The sequence below is a fragment of the Dipodomys spectabilis genome, unplaced genomic scaffold (genome assembly GCF_019054845.1).
Source record: "Dipodomys spectabilis isolate Male_0828 unplaced genomic scaffold, ASM1905484v1 ptg000451l, whole genome shotgun sequence".
Classification (NCBI taxonomy): Eukaryota; Metazoa; Chordata; class Mammalia; order Rodentia; family Heteromyidae; genus Dipodomys; species Dipodomys spectabilis.
The window spans coordinates 785,511-805,117 of NW_024871128.1; positions in this window are offsets into that span (position 1 = coordinate 785,511).

Here is a 19,607-nt window from a genome sequence, read left to right on the forward strand (position 1 = left end):
ACACATCTTGGTGTGCAGGATAAATGTGTGCTAATGGAAAATGACCCTAGTCTATGTTCAGGAAAACCATTAAGTGAGGTCCAAAATCTAGATTCAGTTGAGGAAAGGGAATCTTTCCTCACAGAATACCCAGACCAATCTGTCCTCCTGCAGGGGATCCAATTTTCCATTGAGAAATTAGAATCTGTCCCTCCCTGGACTCAGGAAGAAAATCCTGTCTTTAAGGAGGAAGTAAATCCCTTTGAGGACTCTGAGGCAGAATTTCTGCCTAAAGGCAACTTAGAGGCCAATCTAGATTTAGAAATTCCCTCCCCCCTTCCTGGGAAAATCTTTATTTTTCTTTTTGTTCTGATTGTTGTAAAATGTTCATTCTATTTATTTTTGTAGCTTTATTAAAATGTCAATGTTTTTGATATATTCTAGATTCATGAATCCTAAATTTGTTTCTTTTTAAGCCTACAATCTGAAGCATTGTGCATATGTGTTTCTGTTGGGGGGAAAACACAGAGTGGCAGGGGGCTGTACAAGAGAGCCTACTGCATATAAAGGGAACTGCTAAATGCACAGGGAGCAAAAAAGAAGCCAGGCTATGCCTGCATGGAGTGATAAGGTGGCAACAAAAGGTCTAGGACAGCAGATCAGATGTCCTAAAAATCTATTCTGTCAATTGGGACAAATGCCACAGTACTTATAGAGGTATGTGGGACGCTCTTGCAACAGTGAGTTCAAATCTTTTTACATCTTCATTGTGCTTTGGGTAAATATGGAAGAAAAATGTGACTCCAGTAATATAAAAAATCTACTTTGGGCTGAAAATATTTGACAAAATATATAGAAAACATGTATACTGGAAAGTAAAAGCCATCATCAATAAAAGAAAGAAGGCTTACATAGATCAACAAACACAAAATCAGGAAGAAAAATAACACAAATCAGTTATATGTAAATACATGTTTTATTCTTTATGTTATATATAGTATATCATATAATATATAAGATTGAATGTGATTTTTCAAACTACAAAGGCATTTAAATTTTTATTTTTTTATTTTACTTTTTTATATTTATTTTTTTTTAATTTTTTATTGTGAACATACTGTACAGAGGGGTTACAATTACATGGACAATATAGTGAGTACATTTCTTATCAAGCATTGCAGCCTCCTCCTTTTTTTTTACCCTTCCCACCCCTTCCCAGCCTCCCCCCACCCCCTTAATCCTCCCCCCCATCAAAGTTTTAAAGTTCATTTTCGACATGACAACTTGTACTTCTCATTGCTGCAACGGGTCCACCTGTATCCTTATTTAAACGATTTGTTTTTCCCTTTCCCCTCCAAAAATTATACCGACATCAAATACAGTGAAAACAGGGGTTATACTGTGGGGGAGGGACATACAAAGCAACAAAGAAATAATGTTATAAATGCGTTAGAAACAAATGCATGAAAGAAAAAAAACATTTAAATACATATCTTAGGGTTCATTTTCCTAACATCACCTTATCTGACCTTTTATGGTTGACTCATACATATAGTAGATATTGCAAATACGGGAAACCATGGGACCCTAAGTTTCTTTGGGCTTGGCTTACGGCATTTAAATTTTTAGTCTTGAGTATTTATTTCACAAAACAGTGTAAAATATTATTGGGGAAATTAGTGATATAATTTGACTATAATTATATGAATATATATTTGTGTGTTTCTAGATCTAACACTGATGAAAATAGATGAATAAACATACATATATTTGTATATATCTGTCTAGGAGTGAATATAATGAACCTGACTACACTATGTAAAAAAAGGGGCTATGAGTTGAGTCCATGAGACTCAATCCTGTAATTCTAGTGATGTGGGAAGCTGGGTTCTGAGTTTAGTCTCTCTTACCCCAATTGCCTTAGATTTTCAGAAGAGATCAAAGTGGCTTCACACTCCTCGAACCCAGAAGAAAGTTAGTAGAAATCAGGACACACTTCTTATCTTATGACAGTCTACTCAGTTCCTGTATCAAAATGGCCATCTGTAGAACATCAGATGGAAATTTGGCATTCCCTCCAAAAGGGTCTAAAAACAGCCTTCTGAATTATAGTCTCTGACTATACTGAATTAAACTTTATTTCCCTTCCCAAGCTGCAAACACATAGAAATATGACAAGGGATCAAGAGAGATGAACAAAGACTTACAAATACATAAAATTATATATTCTGTTTCAGTAATTCAATGACAAATCACAAAAGCATGTCTTGTATTTTTCTTTTTTTAAAAAAGGAAATGGAAACATACTCTGAGTGTATCAGGAACTGGGTGACTGTTTGGTTGCTGAATTTGCGAATGCACTTCTGGACAAAGGAGAAATATATATTGGGGAAATTGTATGGGGATGGGTGTCCTCACACAGATACCCAAAACAATGGCCATAACTTCTATGATGTCACAACCACTTTTGCCATAGCAAAAAATAGGTGTCAGGCACTGGTTTTGCCCTGAAGTGGACTCAACAACACCAAAAGGCACAAAGAATGAGAGGGAATGACTACCAGCCACCAGACTTCATCTTGAAGAGCTGTCCTAAAAGAAGCTAGGATAAATTGAGCTGGAGAAGGCTGATTTCCATGTAAGGCTCCTGAGCAGTACGGACTAGGCACTATTACAGGTGTTGGAGAAACAGAAGTGAATGTGGCTCTTTCCTCACTAATTTCATGGTGAAAAGAAAACCAGAAATCATAATGATAATTTCTATATATCAGAGACATGATATTGGTGATTTTGTAGCATCAACCTCACAGTGGGGATGGGAGGAGACATCCCTGAACAAGAGATAGTGGATATGAGAGCCATCATCTAGGCAATTATCTAGGAGCAGGTACTCCAGGCAGTAAGAACAGCAAGTGCATCCCCCATTGATGGGAATGGACCTGACTTGTTTCAGAAAAGGAAAACAGCACTGACTGACATACTTGCTTGTGAAGTAAGAATGGAGAAGTACAATGAAGAAATAAGAGGTCAGAAATGAAAGTAGGAATAAATTAGATAGATATTGGATGCTGCAGATTACAAGAAGAAAATTTCTGATTTTAGTATAAATCTGACATGACCCACTGGAACCAAAGTGCTAAAATAATAGTCAGACACATCTGATTCACCAAAAGAATACTTCTAAAATGTGATTCTAGCTGGGCTCTGATGGCTTACAACATGAATCCTACGTACTCAGGTGGCTGATATCTGAGGATCAATTTTAAGGAAGCCCAAAGAGGAAATTTGGTAAGGCTGATCTCCAATTAATCACCAAAAATATGGATATGAAGCTGTGGCTCAACTGGTAGAGCACTAGTCTTGAAGATAAAACAAAGGGACAGCACCTAGGGCTTAGGTCCAAATTCCAGGACATCGCAAAGAAGCCAACAAATAAAATTTGGTGCTCAGTTATTCATCACTTAGCATTCAACTTCAATTTATTTGTTATGAGCCTTCGAAATTATATCCTTACCAAATGCTCTCCCAGATATTTTCCTTCATTACCAGCTGTCAAAGCCCTGGCATCACCAGTGTCTCCTTCCAGTTAGCATAGCATTCAACCACTGGAAATTTGAAGGTATATTTTATTAATCATATAAATTCTGATCATCTTTCCACATACATCAAATGAATAGTAGACACATTCCACTATTCTGAATGCTTTTAATCCTCCTTTGAGTTAATAAGCATTAAGGCTTAGAAATTCTAGAATGGTTATCGAATTAATTCAATAGTCATCATTCTTCCACCCAATCTTGTAACATATTTTTTATAAAAGGAGAGATTATATGAAAGTGTGCACATGATACCTTCTAACTATAATACTCTCAAGAAGTAGGGTTTTATAGAAACATTCGGATTGCTTTGCCAAAGCAAAGGATAAGAGATTAATTAAGCTACCAAACCACTCAGAAAAAAATGCTATTGGCTTTAGAAAAAATTCATTTGCCTAGAACTTAGTAAATGAGTTTCAGAAATGACAGAGGCAAAGGGTATTATTAAAATCACCTTATCATGAGGTACAGGCAGCCTGTCTAGATCAACCTTCCAGGAAAAAAAGCAATGAATGAAAAGCAATTAATGCTTCTAAAACAATCCAGTTGGTAGTGGTTCATGCTTGTTATGCTAACTACTTAGAATTCTAAGATGAAAGGGTCTCAAATCAAAACCTGGCCAGGGTTGGTTCCATATCTTAGCTATGGTAAATAATGCTGCAATAAACATAGTTGTGGTGGTAGCTTTAGTGTGATCTTGTTTGTAAACATTTGGGTAAATGCCCAAAAGTGGGATTGCTGGGTCATACGGGAGCTCTATGTGGAGTCTTTTGAGGAACCTCCATACTACTTTCCAAAGTGGTTGAACAAGTTAACACTTCCACCAACAACGCAGTAAGGTTCCCTTCTGTCAACATCCCCTCCAGCATCTGTTGTTATTAGAGTTCTTCATTTTTGCCATTCTAACTGGGGTGAGGTGGTATCTCAATGTTGTTTTGATTTGCATTTCTTTCATACCTAGAGATGTTGAGCATTTCTTCATGTGTCTATTGGCCATCCTTCTTTCTTCTTCAGAGAAGTTTCTCTTTAAGTCTTTAGCCCACTTATTTATTGAGCAGTGGTTTCTTTGAGGATTTGTTGTCGGGGGATTTAATTTTTTGAGTTCCAAGTACATTTATATATGAGACCTTTGTCCGTTGTATGGCTAGTGAAGATCTTCTCCCAATCCGTGGGCTTTCTATTGATCTTGCTGGCTATGTCCTTTGCCATGAAGAAGCTCTGCAACTTCATGCAATCCCAATATCCCATTTGTCCAACATTTCTTTGATTTGTTTTGTTTCCGGGTCTCTAGTCAGAAAATTTCGGCCTGAGCCAAGGAGACCAAGGGTTTCTCCTATTCCATCCTGTAATGTTTTCAGACTGTCTGCTTTGACTCCGAGGTCTTTGATCCATTTGGAGTTGATTCTAGTGCAGGGTGTTATATAAGGATCTAGCTTTAGTTTTCTACAAGTAGTTAACTAATTTTGCCTGCACAATTTACTGAAGAGGCTGTCTTTCTTCCATTCTGTTTTTTAGCTCCCTTATCAAAGATTAGATGGCTATAGGTCTGTAGGTTCATGTCTCGGTTTTCAATTCTAATCCATTGGTCCTGAGGTCTGTTCATGTGCCAGTACCAAGCTGTATTGATTACTATGGCTTTATAGTAGAGTTTGAAATTTGGTATTGATATTCCTCCAGCAGCGTTCTTTCCATTGAAGAGTGTTTTTGTTATTCGGGGTGTTTTATTGTTCCATATGAATTTTTGTATTGCCTCTTCTATTTCTTTGAAGAATGAGGTTGGAATTTTGATAGGTATCACGTTGAATTTGTAGATAGACTTGGGAAGTATTGCCATTTTCACGAAATGAAAATGGAAATGGAAAGACTTGGAAATAGGAAATGGAAAGAGGAAATGGAAAGAAGTGGAAAAAGTTATATTAAGTGAAGTAAGCCAAGCCCAAAGAAACATAGGTCCCATGGTTTCCCTTATTTGCAATATCTAGTATATGTATGAGTCAAGCAGAAAAGGTCAGATAAGGTGATGTTAGGAAAATGAACCCTAAGATATGTATTAAAATGTTTTTTTTCTTTCATGCATTTGTTTCTAACGCATTTATAAGATTATTTCTTTGTTGCTTTGTATGTCCCTCCCCCACCGTATAACCCCTGCTTTCACTATATTTGATGTCGGTATAATTTGTCGAGGCGAAGGGGAAAAACAAGTCGTTTAAATAAGGATACAGGTGGACCCTTTGCAGCAATGAAAAATACAAGTTGTCATGTCGAAAACGAACTTTACAACTTTGGTGGGAGGGGGGAGGATTTAGTGGGGGTGCTTGTGGAGGCTGGGAAGGAATGTGATGTGTAAACAAAGGAGGAGGCTACAATGCTTGATTGGAAATGTACTCATTATCTTGTCCATGTAATTGTAACCTCTCTGTACAATATGTTCACAATAAAAATAAAAGTAAATTAAAAAAAACCTGGCCAGGAAGAAAACCTTCCTCTTTGCAACCAGCAGACACGAAGCATTAGCTCTGTACCTGAAGCCCAGGTGGATGACCTCAGACAACAGACATCCAGACACACAAGACCACCCTCATTTGAAATATTATAAATACATTCACATAATATCTCCTGTTTGTGAGATAATATTTAAAAGCTGTATCAGAAATAGTTCAAAAAGGCACTTAATTAAGGCCAAGTGAAAGTGGAAATATGTACTCTCACTGAAATGTAAGTTAATGCTAGAATGATGCTAATGGGGCTAGAGGCCCATTTGGTATATTACCCACTCAACCATCTTTCCTCAAATCAGCCTGAACAGTGAGATTTTTGAATGCAAGGAATCTGTAGGAGCATGTATCTTGTAAAATTAATAATGAAAAGCTAGGCATTGGAAGCTCAGGCCTGTAAAACCAGCTACTCAGAACCTTGAGATATGAGGAACTCAGTTCAAACCAACTGAACAAAAACGATTCTTACCTTCAATTAAACAGTAAATGCAGAAAGCTGAGCTGTGCTTCAAATGGTAGAGTCCTAGCATCACATACAAAAGCTAAGTGACAGTACCTAGGTCCTGAATTCAAGCCCTAGTACTGGCTCTCATACACAAAATAATCATGACAACACCACAGTATATGCAAATGTTAGCAAGGGATGTAGATGAATGAGAAGATGACATCATTTAGCTCATCTTTAGTCTCAAGCATTCTGTACAGTGTAGTTCAGTCTGTGAAAAGCCCCAGGTGAAATCTTTCCTCAAAATCAGCAGATAAAACCTCATTTCCCTCTGCACATTTATATTATGTACCACACACACACACACACACACACACACACACACACACACACAGAAGGGCTATATTTTTCTAAGTTTGAAATACATAACCTTACACACATGCTTCAGTATTATGTGCCCTTGTTTAGGTTTCATAGGGAGCACAATATATCCAGCGTCTGGCTCATTCTTGTAATCTTAGCTGCTCACTAGGGTGGGGTCTGAGGATCACAGTTTGATGCCAACCTAAGCTAATAAATCCTCAAGATTCTTATCTTCAATTAAGTATAAAAAGCCAGAAGTGGATATGTTTTTCGAGTGGCACAGTGACAGCATTGAGTTAAACAATCTAAACTAGAGCTCCAGACCCTCAGTTCAAGCCTGAGTACAGACCCACTAGCACTCCAAAAGCCAACCCCCAAACACCAAACCAAAAATATGTCAGAATATTTTGTAACTTTTGAAGCAAAATCCAAAGAGGCAGCATAGTTGCTAGTTTGTTGAAGATTTGGTGGGGAAACCCCAAATTCAACATGCCTTAAAATGACATAACAAACAAACAACCAAGGGGAATGCTCACTATTACTGGTCATAAAAGAAATGCAAATCAAAACCAAAACCATATTTAGATTCCACTCACCCCAGTTAGAATGGCCATTAACAAGAGAACAAATAATAACAGATGCTGGGGTGGATATGGCTAAATGGGAACACTACTACACTGATGGTAGGAATGTAAGCTGGCTCAACCACTCTGGAAGGCAGAATGGAGGTTCCTCAAAAATCTAAACATAGAAATCCCCTAAAATCCAAAAACCCCACTCCTCCGCATTTATCCAAATGATTTCAAACTAGGGCATAGTAAGCTACCAGCACAGCTATGTTCATTGCAGCATTGTTACACATACCTAAGATATAGAGACAACCCATTTGCCCTGCAATAGATAAATGGATCAAGAAAATGTGGTATATTTACACAATGGAATTTTATGCTTCTATCAGAAAGAATGACATCGTCCCTTTTGTAAGAAAATGAAAAGACTTGGAAAAAATCATACTGTTAATCAAGCCAGGCCCAAAGAAACAAGAGCTCTATGATTTCCCTCATTTGCAATGATCAGCATTAACCTGTTACTCCTGAAAGTGGATTATAATAGCTCAGGAGTTATGAATATATATATATATATATATATATATATATATATATATATATATATGATCAGAGAAAATGATGCTAACTGAAATGAATGCCAGGTCTTCTTTTGTTTAGTTGTCAAGCTTGATGTAGCCAATGTACCACAGCTAGATCTTTCTTCTTACTTTATGTGATTTTTCTTTTCCTATTGGTTTTATCTATCACAATTCCAGTCTTTGATTCTGGTACCCTGCATCTTGTATATTCATTTATCTGATTGAGGGAAGGGAAGGGAAATAACAAAATGCTGAAAGAAGTACAAATAGTGATCCATTGCAACAATGATACTCACAGGACACCATGGCGGAAATTAACTTTACAATGTAATGTGGGTGGGGAGCAGTGGAGGGAAGGGACAGAGGGAGAAAAACATTGGGGTGGGTAACAATGTTCAATGAGAAATGTAACTTACTCATGTAAATGTAACCCCTCTGTACAGCATCTTTAGAATAAAATATATTTTTAAAAATATAAAAATTATTTTTTTCATAAAATCTCAAGCTGATACCAACGGAATTTCTGAGTTTGTGTCAAAGGGTTTTTTAGGACTTTCAAGAAGATAGTACTGAGTACATACAACCACAATTAAGTGATAATGAGAAAAGTTATGCTTTTTATTGTATCACATGAATAAAGGAAAATTTCTTTTCATTTCTGTCAACATTGAATTCGTGTTTGTGATCTGCATGGTTCCTAAGTCAGACTAATCTCTTGTCCTTAGCTTTCTTTGGTATGTATAGCTTGGACATGTAATCTGAGATATAAGAATTATTCTTTGTTTAATTTGGAGGCACTCTTCCCTGGGCAAGAAGCTAGTCTGGAGGACCCCTGACACTTGCTGTGGTTTCTCTCGCACAGCTCACTGAGGAACTTAGGAGTTTGAGAACGTGACTACTAATTAAGTGCCTCTTACTAATAAGAATTATTGGTAGGATTTGAAAACATATTGGGGTAATAAATAGACTAGAAAAAACGTTAAGTTTGTAAGCAGCTGAAGAAATACAGTTCCACAACTGGCACAAGGAAGAGAGAGATTGATGTCTCCTTAATTCTTAGGATCAAATGTTCAAGGAGGAACTCTCAGGACTGATGAGAGCTTAAGGACCTAAAAATTCCTGTGTCGTTCCATTATAGGAAGTAGTAGGTGCCAAGCCTGAGTGGTGACCTTGGTTGTGTCCTGAGAATGTCCATCAGGGCTCTGTCATGGTCACTGGAGAGTCAGGATTGCACTCTAAGAGGACCTACAGGAAGGTGGTAACAAGGCCTGAGTCAGTGTTTTGCCAGAGCTACATGATTTGTAACAGGCACTACTGTCTTCTGGCTAAGAATGTGGATATATCAATGGGGTCCTGCACAGAAATATATTACAAGTGTTAACTTGCACCATTTCCTTATGAAAGTCAGAAAAAGGTCATTAATGCCCTCTGGACATATTCTCATCAATATTTAGTAGGTAAAAAGCTAAAAAAAAATCAAGATCATCATGAGGGAAAAACCCAGACGCAAACCAAATTGCAGGAGCATTTACAAAAAATGTTTTTCTGTCCATATCAAATGTGACAAAGTTTTAAAAGTTAATGAAGCTGGGAAAGTTAAATGGATTTCTTTTTTACTATGGTTGCAACTGACTTTTACACTTCAACTACTTAACAAAAGGAAGGTAGGTCAAGCATCACCAGTGGTTCACATCTGTAACTAGCTATTTATAAAGCTCAGATCTGAGGAAATTGGATTATAGCTAGAACAAGTAGGAAAAATCTGTGAAATTTTGATCTCCAATTAACCATTCAAAATCAAGAAGTGGAAGTTTGGTTCAAGTCATAGACTGTTACCCTTGAGTTAAAAAGCTAAAGGTCAGCTCCCTGAGTTCAAGCTCAAGTATTTACACACACACACACACACACACACACACACACACACACACACACACACACCACACACACACACTATCTCAAAAATAACCAGTGGCCAGGAAACAGAAACAAGATATTTTTCTTTATTTTCTTTCATTTTTGTCAGGTTTCTTCATTAATCTCTCTTTGCGAAGTTAAAGTGGTCTTTCCAAAGGAGAGACAAACGATGAACATGTGCAACAGTGATATTCAATTTGTACTATGCTGAAAATGACCTATGCAACTTGTTTGTGGGGAAGGATGGGAAAACTGGAAGAGATGAACGGAAAGGTTAACATTGTCCAAAAAGAAATGCACTAAGGGAAGGAGAGCTGTGGCTCAATATGAGTGCCATTCTTCAGCAAAAGAGCTCAGAGACAGTGTTCAGGCCCTGGGTTCAAGCCTTATTACTGACTGAAACAAAAACAAAGACAAAAGAAATGTAATCATTGCCACACGTATGTAACTATTCCCTCTAAATCTCAATAATAAGAAGAAAAAGAGGAAGAGGAAGACTAGCAGGAGGAAGAAGAAGAAGAAGAAGAAGAAGAAGAAGAAGAAGAAGAAGAAGAAGAAGAAGAAGAAGAAGAAGAAGAAGAAGAAGAAGAAGAAGAAGAAGAAGAAGAAGAAGAAGAAGAAGAAGAAGAAGAAGAAGAAGAAGAAGAAGAAGGAGGAGGAAGAGGAGGAGGAGGAGGAGGAGGATGAGGAGGAGGAGGATGAGGAGGGGGAGGAGGAGGAGGAGGAGGAGGAGGAGGAGGTGAGAGGAGGAGGAGGAGGAGGAAGAGGAGGAGGAAGAGGAGGAGGAGGAGGAGGAGGAGGAGGAGGAGGAGAAGGGGGAGGAGGAGAGGGAGGAAGAGGAAGAAATTAATAAAACCAAACCAGTGAGAGAAAAACTGAGAGAGCAAGAGAAGGAGTGACATTTTTAAAAAGAAATATATCCAGACCTGAGTTATATGACTGTAACTCACCTGTATAATAATAATACAAAAGAAAAAAACAGAAATATTGTGCTGGAGGCAAAACATGTGATACCAAGTTCAAACCCCATTATCAATTTCCCCTTCAAAAATAGCTATTCTCATCACTTGTGCTTCCCTAGCTTATGAAAGTGGGTACAAACAGTTAAAGAGAGAGAAAGGTAATCTGTCAGGCACAGAACTGTACTTGCAAAGGGGAAACAATGAGGAGGCAACAATGCTTGATAAGAAATGTACTCGTTATCTTGCCCATGTAATTGTAACTCCTCTGTACGGTATTCTCACAATAAAAAAAGAACTGTACTTGCAACCAGAAGTACTTGCTAGAAAACATGTTGACTAGAACAGATGATGACTCCATGTATTCTGAAATAAACAGACCTAGTTGAGCTTGGATACAGGCTCCACTGTATACTAGATGGGGACTCAAAATTAACTAAACTCTCTGGAGCTCAAATTCTTCATAGGTAAAGTGAGCATAACAATATGTATCTCATGGCATTATGCAATCTGGATGTCATCAACTATGGAGTGGGTTTTATCTTAGGTGTGTGTGCAACACACAAACACTGCTGGAAGGAGTCTAAACTGGCATGATGTTTACTATATTACTTAACAGTAATATAACTACTACAGACTCACACCTGTAATCTTACTCACAAAAGAGGCTGAGAAAGAGATCAAGGTTCTAAGCCTGAACAGGAAACTGGATCAGACTCATCTCCAATGACTTCTAAAAAAACTTGAGGTGGAGTTTGGTCCAAGTGGTAGAGTGCTAGACTTGATCATAAAACTCAGGAACAGTGCCCAAGTCCTGAGTTCAAGCCCAAGGACCAGCACAACCAAACACACACACACACAAACACACTAAATTTTGTATGTTCCTATCATCCTACTTAACAATACTTTCCCTCTTCCAAGCTCAACAGTTGTTGTTGTTTTGTTTTATATTTTTTTAATTTTTAATTTTTTATTGTGAAAATACTGTACAAAGGGGTTACAATTACATGGGCAAGATAATGAGTACATTTCTTATCAAGCATTGTAGCCTTCTCTTTTGTTTCCCCTTCCCATCCCATCCTCCCCCCGCTATGATGTCAAGAAAAATTCTCATTACCAGCTATTACAACTGTTTACTGTACAGCCATCACAAATACAATACTCAGCCTATAAAAAGGAATGACTTATTCTCTCTTTTGAACAGTGACACTAAATTTGGAAGAGAGGCAATTACTTGACCACTGTATGCCTGGCACTAGTTTGATGGACAAGCCTGAAGTCCAGTTCCAGTTTTTGATTTGCCTACATCTTCTTTGCCACTGATGGATACAGTTGTTAAGTAAAAAGCATTCATCACATGATGAAAGAATATTGAGGAAGTTAGTGAACCCTGTTAACTTGGAAAACTCCATGGAAAAGTTAGTTCTATCACTGAATCAAACAAGGAAACTTTGGAGAAGTGGGTATTTCAGAACAAAGGGAAAGATCCTTCTTTGTCAACAAATCATTTCTTAAGATTGAAATGTTTAGAGGGGAGTTCCAGGAAGATGGTGGAGGAGAAGCTGGAGGCTAAACAAGCTCTCACATAGAAAGCAGTTTTAGAGTTCCAGTGAACAGTCCTAAGCCAGAGAATCACATCAAGTGTGCCTTCACAGGACATAGAGTTAGGCCAGAGAGGGAAAATCCAGGCAAGGAGACAGATCTGAGTTTTTGCCAACTGCCGCCACTGCTGCAGCGGCAGCGGTGGCAGCGGCAACTGCTGCTGCCATACCTGAATCACAGAGAGTCCTGGACGAAGGAGCCAGACACAGCAGGTGAGCGGATTCTACTCAACACCAGCAAGAACGGAAAAGGAGCAGACATCTTCATCCTGCACTTCGCAGACCAGAGATGACCCAGGAACCAAGACTCGGCGTGAGTAAAAGCCTGACGTCCTCACTCCTTCTCAGGGAGCAGAGGAGGTAAGGCCACCCCCCCCAGTACCGGAGATCTCCATCTTGGATACCGACAAAGCTCAGTGGAGCTGCTAGCTCCAACTCAGGCCTTGGAAGAAATCTAGAGTCATTTAGCAGGTCACAAGAGCCTAACCTGATCTGCCAGACTCAGCTCCACACAGGGAAAAGTCACACAGCTCGGGTACCAGCCCTAGGAGTGGCTTTCTTCACTGGGTAATCAGAGCCAGAGGCTGCCCCTCCTTTTAGCAGCCTTGACAATCAGTTGAAATTCAGTAAACATAAACCCTGAGAGTGGCTCCAGGCTGGGCTCTGTGAGTTTCTCACAAACCAGCCCCCGGGAAAATCTACTGTTTGCTGAAAGGCCTCAACTCTACCCAGAACCTAGCCTCATCACAGCATCTCCAAACATGAGGAAAAAGCCATCTCCATCATTTTGAGATACTCAAAGCTGATCTCTCTCCCATTGAACTAAACTGGGAGGAGGATCGCAATATCCTGGGTAAAGCAGAGCATTTTTCTGCCTGCCCAAACAAACTGACTTAAGAAACCAACCAAGCCACAGGACCGCAAGCAGACCAGAGACTCCAACAAGAGACTGATTACGGACACAAGGGAGATACAGGATTTTCCCCAACCCTCCCAAAAAAATCAAAGAACTTTTTTTCTTCATCTTTTTTTAGTTTTATACCTTTTATAATTTTTTTTTTCTTTTCTAAAACTTTTTTTAATTTTTACCTTTTTTGAAAAAAATTGTTTTCTAGTAACTTTTTTCCTCTTATAATCTTTATTTTAGGGACACATGTGTGTGCGCATTTTTCTTTCTTTTTTTTCTTTCTTTTTATTAAAAAATTTCTTTTTGTTTTTTATTTGCTCTACTGAACTTCTGATCTTTTTTTCTTTCTTCCTTATCCTTTTCACCTTTTCTTCTCTTTCATTCTTCTTCATGTGACTTAATTGTTATTATGCACATCCTCAGATAAACCCGTAGTTGAATATTAGACCCTATCCCCCATTATGTACACACTTAATCCACAAATTTATTACTCAATTCAAAACCTCTGAGACTTAAATTCCTTAATAACAGTACTACCTCTTTATACCTATAATATTTTAAGTATTTTTATTTTTAAATCTTTAACATCTCCTTTATATCTCTCCCCCCTTCTCTCATTATATTCCCTGCTGGCAAACATACAAATGAAAAGATTGAAAACATACAAAGTACTCTGTATGAGTGTGATAGGGAGAGAGAGGAGGCAAACAAAATGTCAATGTAGGAAAACATTGAAAACCTACAAAAGACTCTGTATGAGCATGAGAGGGAGAGAGAGGAGGCAATACAAAGGTTTATACAGGAATATCATAAGCGTGAGGAAGCTACTCAAAAACTGATACAGGATTTGCGTGAGCAGCGTGAGAATACTCAAAGAGAAAGTCAGGAATGGCATGAGCAGGTTGAGAACACTCAAAGAGAACTACAGGAATGACATGAATGGGAGGAAGAAAAGGAAAGAGTAATACAGAAATTGAGAGCGCAGGATGAGAATACACAAAGATCACTAAAGGCATTCATGGGTTCCATTAACAAACAGCTGAAGGAAGTCAGGGAGACCACAAAGGCAAGGCTGAATGGAGCCCAACAGAAGCAATGGGAGTCCAAGGAAAACATAACCAAACAACTAAGTGATTTGAGAATAAACACTGAACACCAAATTAAGGAAGTAAAGAAGTTCATACAAGATCTAAAACAAAGCTTCAACAAAGAATTTGAAGTCATCAAAGCTGACCAACTAGAAGGAAAAGAAATTAAAAAAAAAAAAAGGAGAAAGTCTTGACAACAGGTTAGACCATGCAGAAGATCGAATCTCGGGGATTGAAGACAGCCTAGATATTATAGAGAAAGAACATACAACCATCCAAGACAAGTCCAACAAATATGACAGATCTATCCAACACTTGGAATACATGATCAGAAGGCCTAATCTAAGGATAATGGGTGTAAGGAGAACCTAGAAACAGAAGTTAATGGACTAGGAAATTTGTTTAACAGGATCCTAGCAGAGAACTTCCCAAACATGCAAAAAGATAGGCCTATTCAGATATAAGAACGTTTAGAACTCCACCAGACCAGAATAGGACATCCCACCGTCACATTATAATCCACACAGGATCAACTCAGAACAAGGAAAAGATTCATAAAGCTGTCAAGGATAAAACATTAATCACCTATAAGGGGAAACCAATTAGAATCACCTCAGATTTCTCAGCAGAGACAATCAAAGCAAGAAGAGCCTGGAATGATGTATGCCATGCCCTAAAAACAAACAACTATCAACCAAGAATACTGTACCCAGCTAAACTCTCCTTCATAACTGAAGGCCAAATAAAAACCTTCCATAGCAAAGAAAAACTGAAACGATACATCTCCACCAAACCAGCCCTACAAAAGATTCTTAAAGATGTCCTACACATTGAAAACCAACAAACCACAATAAAGGCCAAGAAACTGCACCCAAACTGAGAATCCAAGAACTATAGGAAGAACCCAGTTTTCGCAGCACCCAAGAAGGTGAATAACATGGCAGGCACTCCCAAATACCACTCAGTCCTTTCTATCATCATTATCGGACTTAACTCTCCAATAAGCGACATAGACTGTCTAGTTGGATTAAAAAACAAGATCCTTCTATCTACTGCCATTAGGAGTCACATCTTGCCCGTAAAAACAAACTCATTTTCAATGTTAAAGGCTGGAACAAAATCTACCATGCAAACGGCACCCATAAACAGGCGGGAGTTGCAATCCTAATATCAGATAAAATAGACTGCAAATTAAAACTCATGAGAAGAGATAAAGAAGGTCGCTACATACTAATTAGGGGATCACTCCTTCAGGAGGATATTACAATTCTAAATAACTATTCGCCAAACTACAGAGCACCCATATTTATCCAAGAAACACTACTTTCCCTCAAATCCCATATAGATCCAAAGATATTAATTGTTGGGGATTTTAACACACCACTCTCCCCACTAGATAGGTCAACTCGGCAAAAACTCAACAGGGAAACCATAGATCTAAACAGCTGCATAGATCAACTAGATTTAACAGACATCTACCAAATATTTCACCCAGCAGCATCAGAATACACGTTTTTCTCAGCAGCACATGGAACATTTTCTAAAAGAGACCACATTTTAGGCCACAAAGCAAACTTGTCTAAATTCAGAAACATTGAAGTTATACCTTGCATTCTCTCTGACCACAAGGGAATAAAATTAGAACTCAACAACAAAAGCCACCAAAGAAAGTCTGGTAACACATGGAGGCTGAACAACACACTGCTGAAGCACGAGTGGGTCATGGAAGAGATTAGAAAGGAAATTCAAATGTTCATGCTATTCAACAAAAATGAGCACACAAATTACCAGCTCCTCTAGGAAACAGCAAAGGCAGTACTCAGAGGCAAGTTTATTGATCTGAGCACCAACATCAACAAATTGGAAAGATCTGAAACCAACAATTTAATCACACATCTAAACCTCCTTCAAAAAGAGCAGCAAGGTAAACCCCAATCCAATAGATGGAAAGAAATAATTAAAATTAAATCAGAGTTAAATGAATTGGAATCCAAAAATCTATACAAAGAATCAACAAAACAAAGAGTTGGTTCTTCGAAAAACTTAACAAAATTGATAGACCCTTAGCAAATCTTATCAGAAAAAGAAGAGAACACACCCAAATAAATAAACTCAGAGATGAGAATGGAAACATCACCACGGAAATATCCAAGATTCAGAACATTATAAGGGAATACTTCTCAAAACTTTATGCTAATAAGTTTGAGAACATGACAGAAACGGACCTTTTCCTAGCAAATATTGACATGCCAAAACTAAACCAAGATGAGTTAAAACATTTTAACCGGCCCATATGAAGCATTGAAATGGAAACAGCAATAAGAGACCTCCCAGCTAAGAAAAGTCCAGGACCAGATGGTTTTACAGCGGAATTCTGCAAGGCCTTCAAAGCAGAGCTCACAGCAATACTCCTCCAACTCTTCAATGAAAATGAAAGAGATTTCAAAAGTTCACGACTGTTCTCATTCTATGAAGCCATCATAACCCTCATCCCAAAACCAGGCAGGGACCCATCAAAGATAGAGAACTATAGACCCATTTCTTTGATGAACATTGATACAAAATTTCTCAACAAAATTTTGGCCAATCGACTTCAATAATTCATCCAAAAAATTACACTCCACGAGCAAACAGGATTCATTTCAGGGATGCAAAGCTGGTTCAATATATGCAAATCAATTAATATTATTCATCACATCAACAGCAGCAAGGATAAGAACCACATGGTTATCTCAATAGATGCAGAAAAAGCATTCGACAAGATGCAAGACCCCTTCATGATGAAGATTTTGGAAAAATTAGGAATCCATGGAACATTCCTCAATACAATAAAGGCTGTATATGACAAACCTACAGCCAGCATTATACTCAATGGTGGAAAACTAAAGCCATTTTGTCTTAACTCAGGAACAAGTCAAAGATGTCCACTCTCTCCATTTCTCTTCAATTTAGTATTAGAATACCTAGCTACAGCAATAAGACAAGATGCAAACATAAAGGTGATCCAAATAGGGAAAGAAGAAATAAAACTCTCCCTCTTTACAGATGACATGATCTTTTATTTAAAGAATCCCATAGACTCCACTCCCAAATTATTCAAGCTGATTCAAAACTTTGGCAAATTAGCAAGGTATAAAATTAACCCCCCAAAATCAATGGCTTTTCTGTATGCCAACAGTGAGAAAAGTGTGGCTGAAATTAGGAAAACAACTCCATTTGTAGTAGCACCTCAAAAAATAAAATACCTAGGAATTAACTTAACCCAAGAAGTGAAGGACCTCTATGATGAAAAATTTAAAATCTTGAAAAAGGAAATCAAAACAGAAAATAGAAAATGGCAAAACCTCCCATGCTCCTGGACTGGAAAGATCAACATCGTGAAAATGGCAATACTTCCCAAGGCTGTCTACAAATTCAACGTGATACCTATCAAGATTCCAACCTCATTCTTCAAGGAAATACAAGAGGCAATACAAAAATTCATATGGAACAATAAAAGACCCCGAATAGCAAAAACGCTCCTCAACGGAAAGAACACTGCTGGAGGAATATCAATACCACATGGCAAAATCTACTGTAAAGCCATAGGAATCAAAAGAGCTTGGTACTGGCATAGGAACAGACCTCAAGACCAATGGAATAGAATTGAAAACCCAGAAATGAACCTACAGACCTATAGTCAACTAATCTTTGATAAGGGAGTTAAAATAATAGAATGGAAGAAAGACAGCCTCTTCAGTAAATGTTGCTGGCAAAATTGGTTAACTACTTGTAGAAAACTAATGCTAGATCCTTATATATCACCCTGCACCACAATCAACTCCGAATGGATCAAAGACGTCAGAGTCAAAGCAGACACTCTGAAAACATTGCAGGATGGAATAGGAGAAACCCTAGGTCTCCTTGGCTCAAGCCAAATTTTTCTTAATAGAGACTCGGAAATACAACAAATCTAAAAAGGGTTGGACAAATGGGATGGCATGAACTTCCAGAGCTTCTGCATTGCAAAGAGCATAGCTAACAAGATCAATAGAAAACCCACGGAATGGGAGAAGATCTTCACTAGCCATACAACGGACAAGGGTCTCATATCTAAAATATACTTGGAACTCAAAAAATTAAATCCCCCAACAACAAATCCTCAAAGAAACAACTGCCCAATAAATAAGTGGGCTAAAGACTTGAAGAGAAACTTCTCTGAAGAAGAAAGAAGGATGGCCAATAGACACATGAAGAAATGTTCAACCTCCCTAGCCATAAATTAATTGCAAAACAAAACAACATTAAGGTACCACCTCACCACAGTTAGAATGGCAAAAATCAAGAATTCTAACAACAACAGATGCTGGAGGGAATGTGGACAGAAGGGAACCTTACTTCATTGTTGGTGGGAGTGTAAACTTGTTCAACCACTTTGGAAAGCAGTATGGAGGTTCCTCAAAAGATTTCACATAGAGCTCCCCTATGACCCAGCAATCCCACTTTTGGGCATTTACCCAAATGCTTACAAACAAGACCACACTAAAGCTACCAGCACAACTATGTTTATTGCAGCATTATTTACCATAGCTAAGATATGGAACCAACCCAGATGCCCCTCAGTAGATGAATGTATCAAGAAAATGTGGTATATATACACAGTGGAATTCTATGCCTCCATCAGAAAGAGTGACATTGCCCAATTTGTTAGGAAATGGGAAGGCTTGGACAAAATTATATTAAGTGAAGTAAGCCAGGCCCAAAGAAACATAGGTCCCCATGGTTTCCTTTATTTGCAATATCTAGTATATGTATGAGTCAAGCAGAAAAGTTCAGATAATGTGATGTTAGGAAAATGAGCCCTTAGTTATGTATTTAAATGTTTTTTTTTTCTTTCATGCATTTGATTCTCACGCATTTATAAGATTATTTCTTTGTTGTTTTGTATGTCCCTCCCCCACAGTATAACCCCTGCTTTCACTATATTTGATGTCGGTATAATTTGTGGAGGAGATGGGGAAAAACAAGTCGTTTAATTATACAGGTGGACCCGTTGCAACAATGAGAAGTACATGTTGTCATGTCGAAAACGAACTTTACAACTTTGGTGCGAGGGGGAGGGGAGGATTGAGTG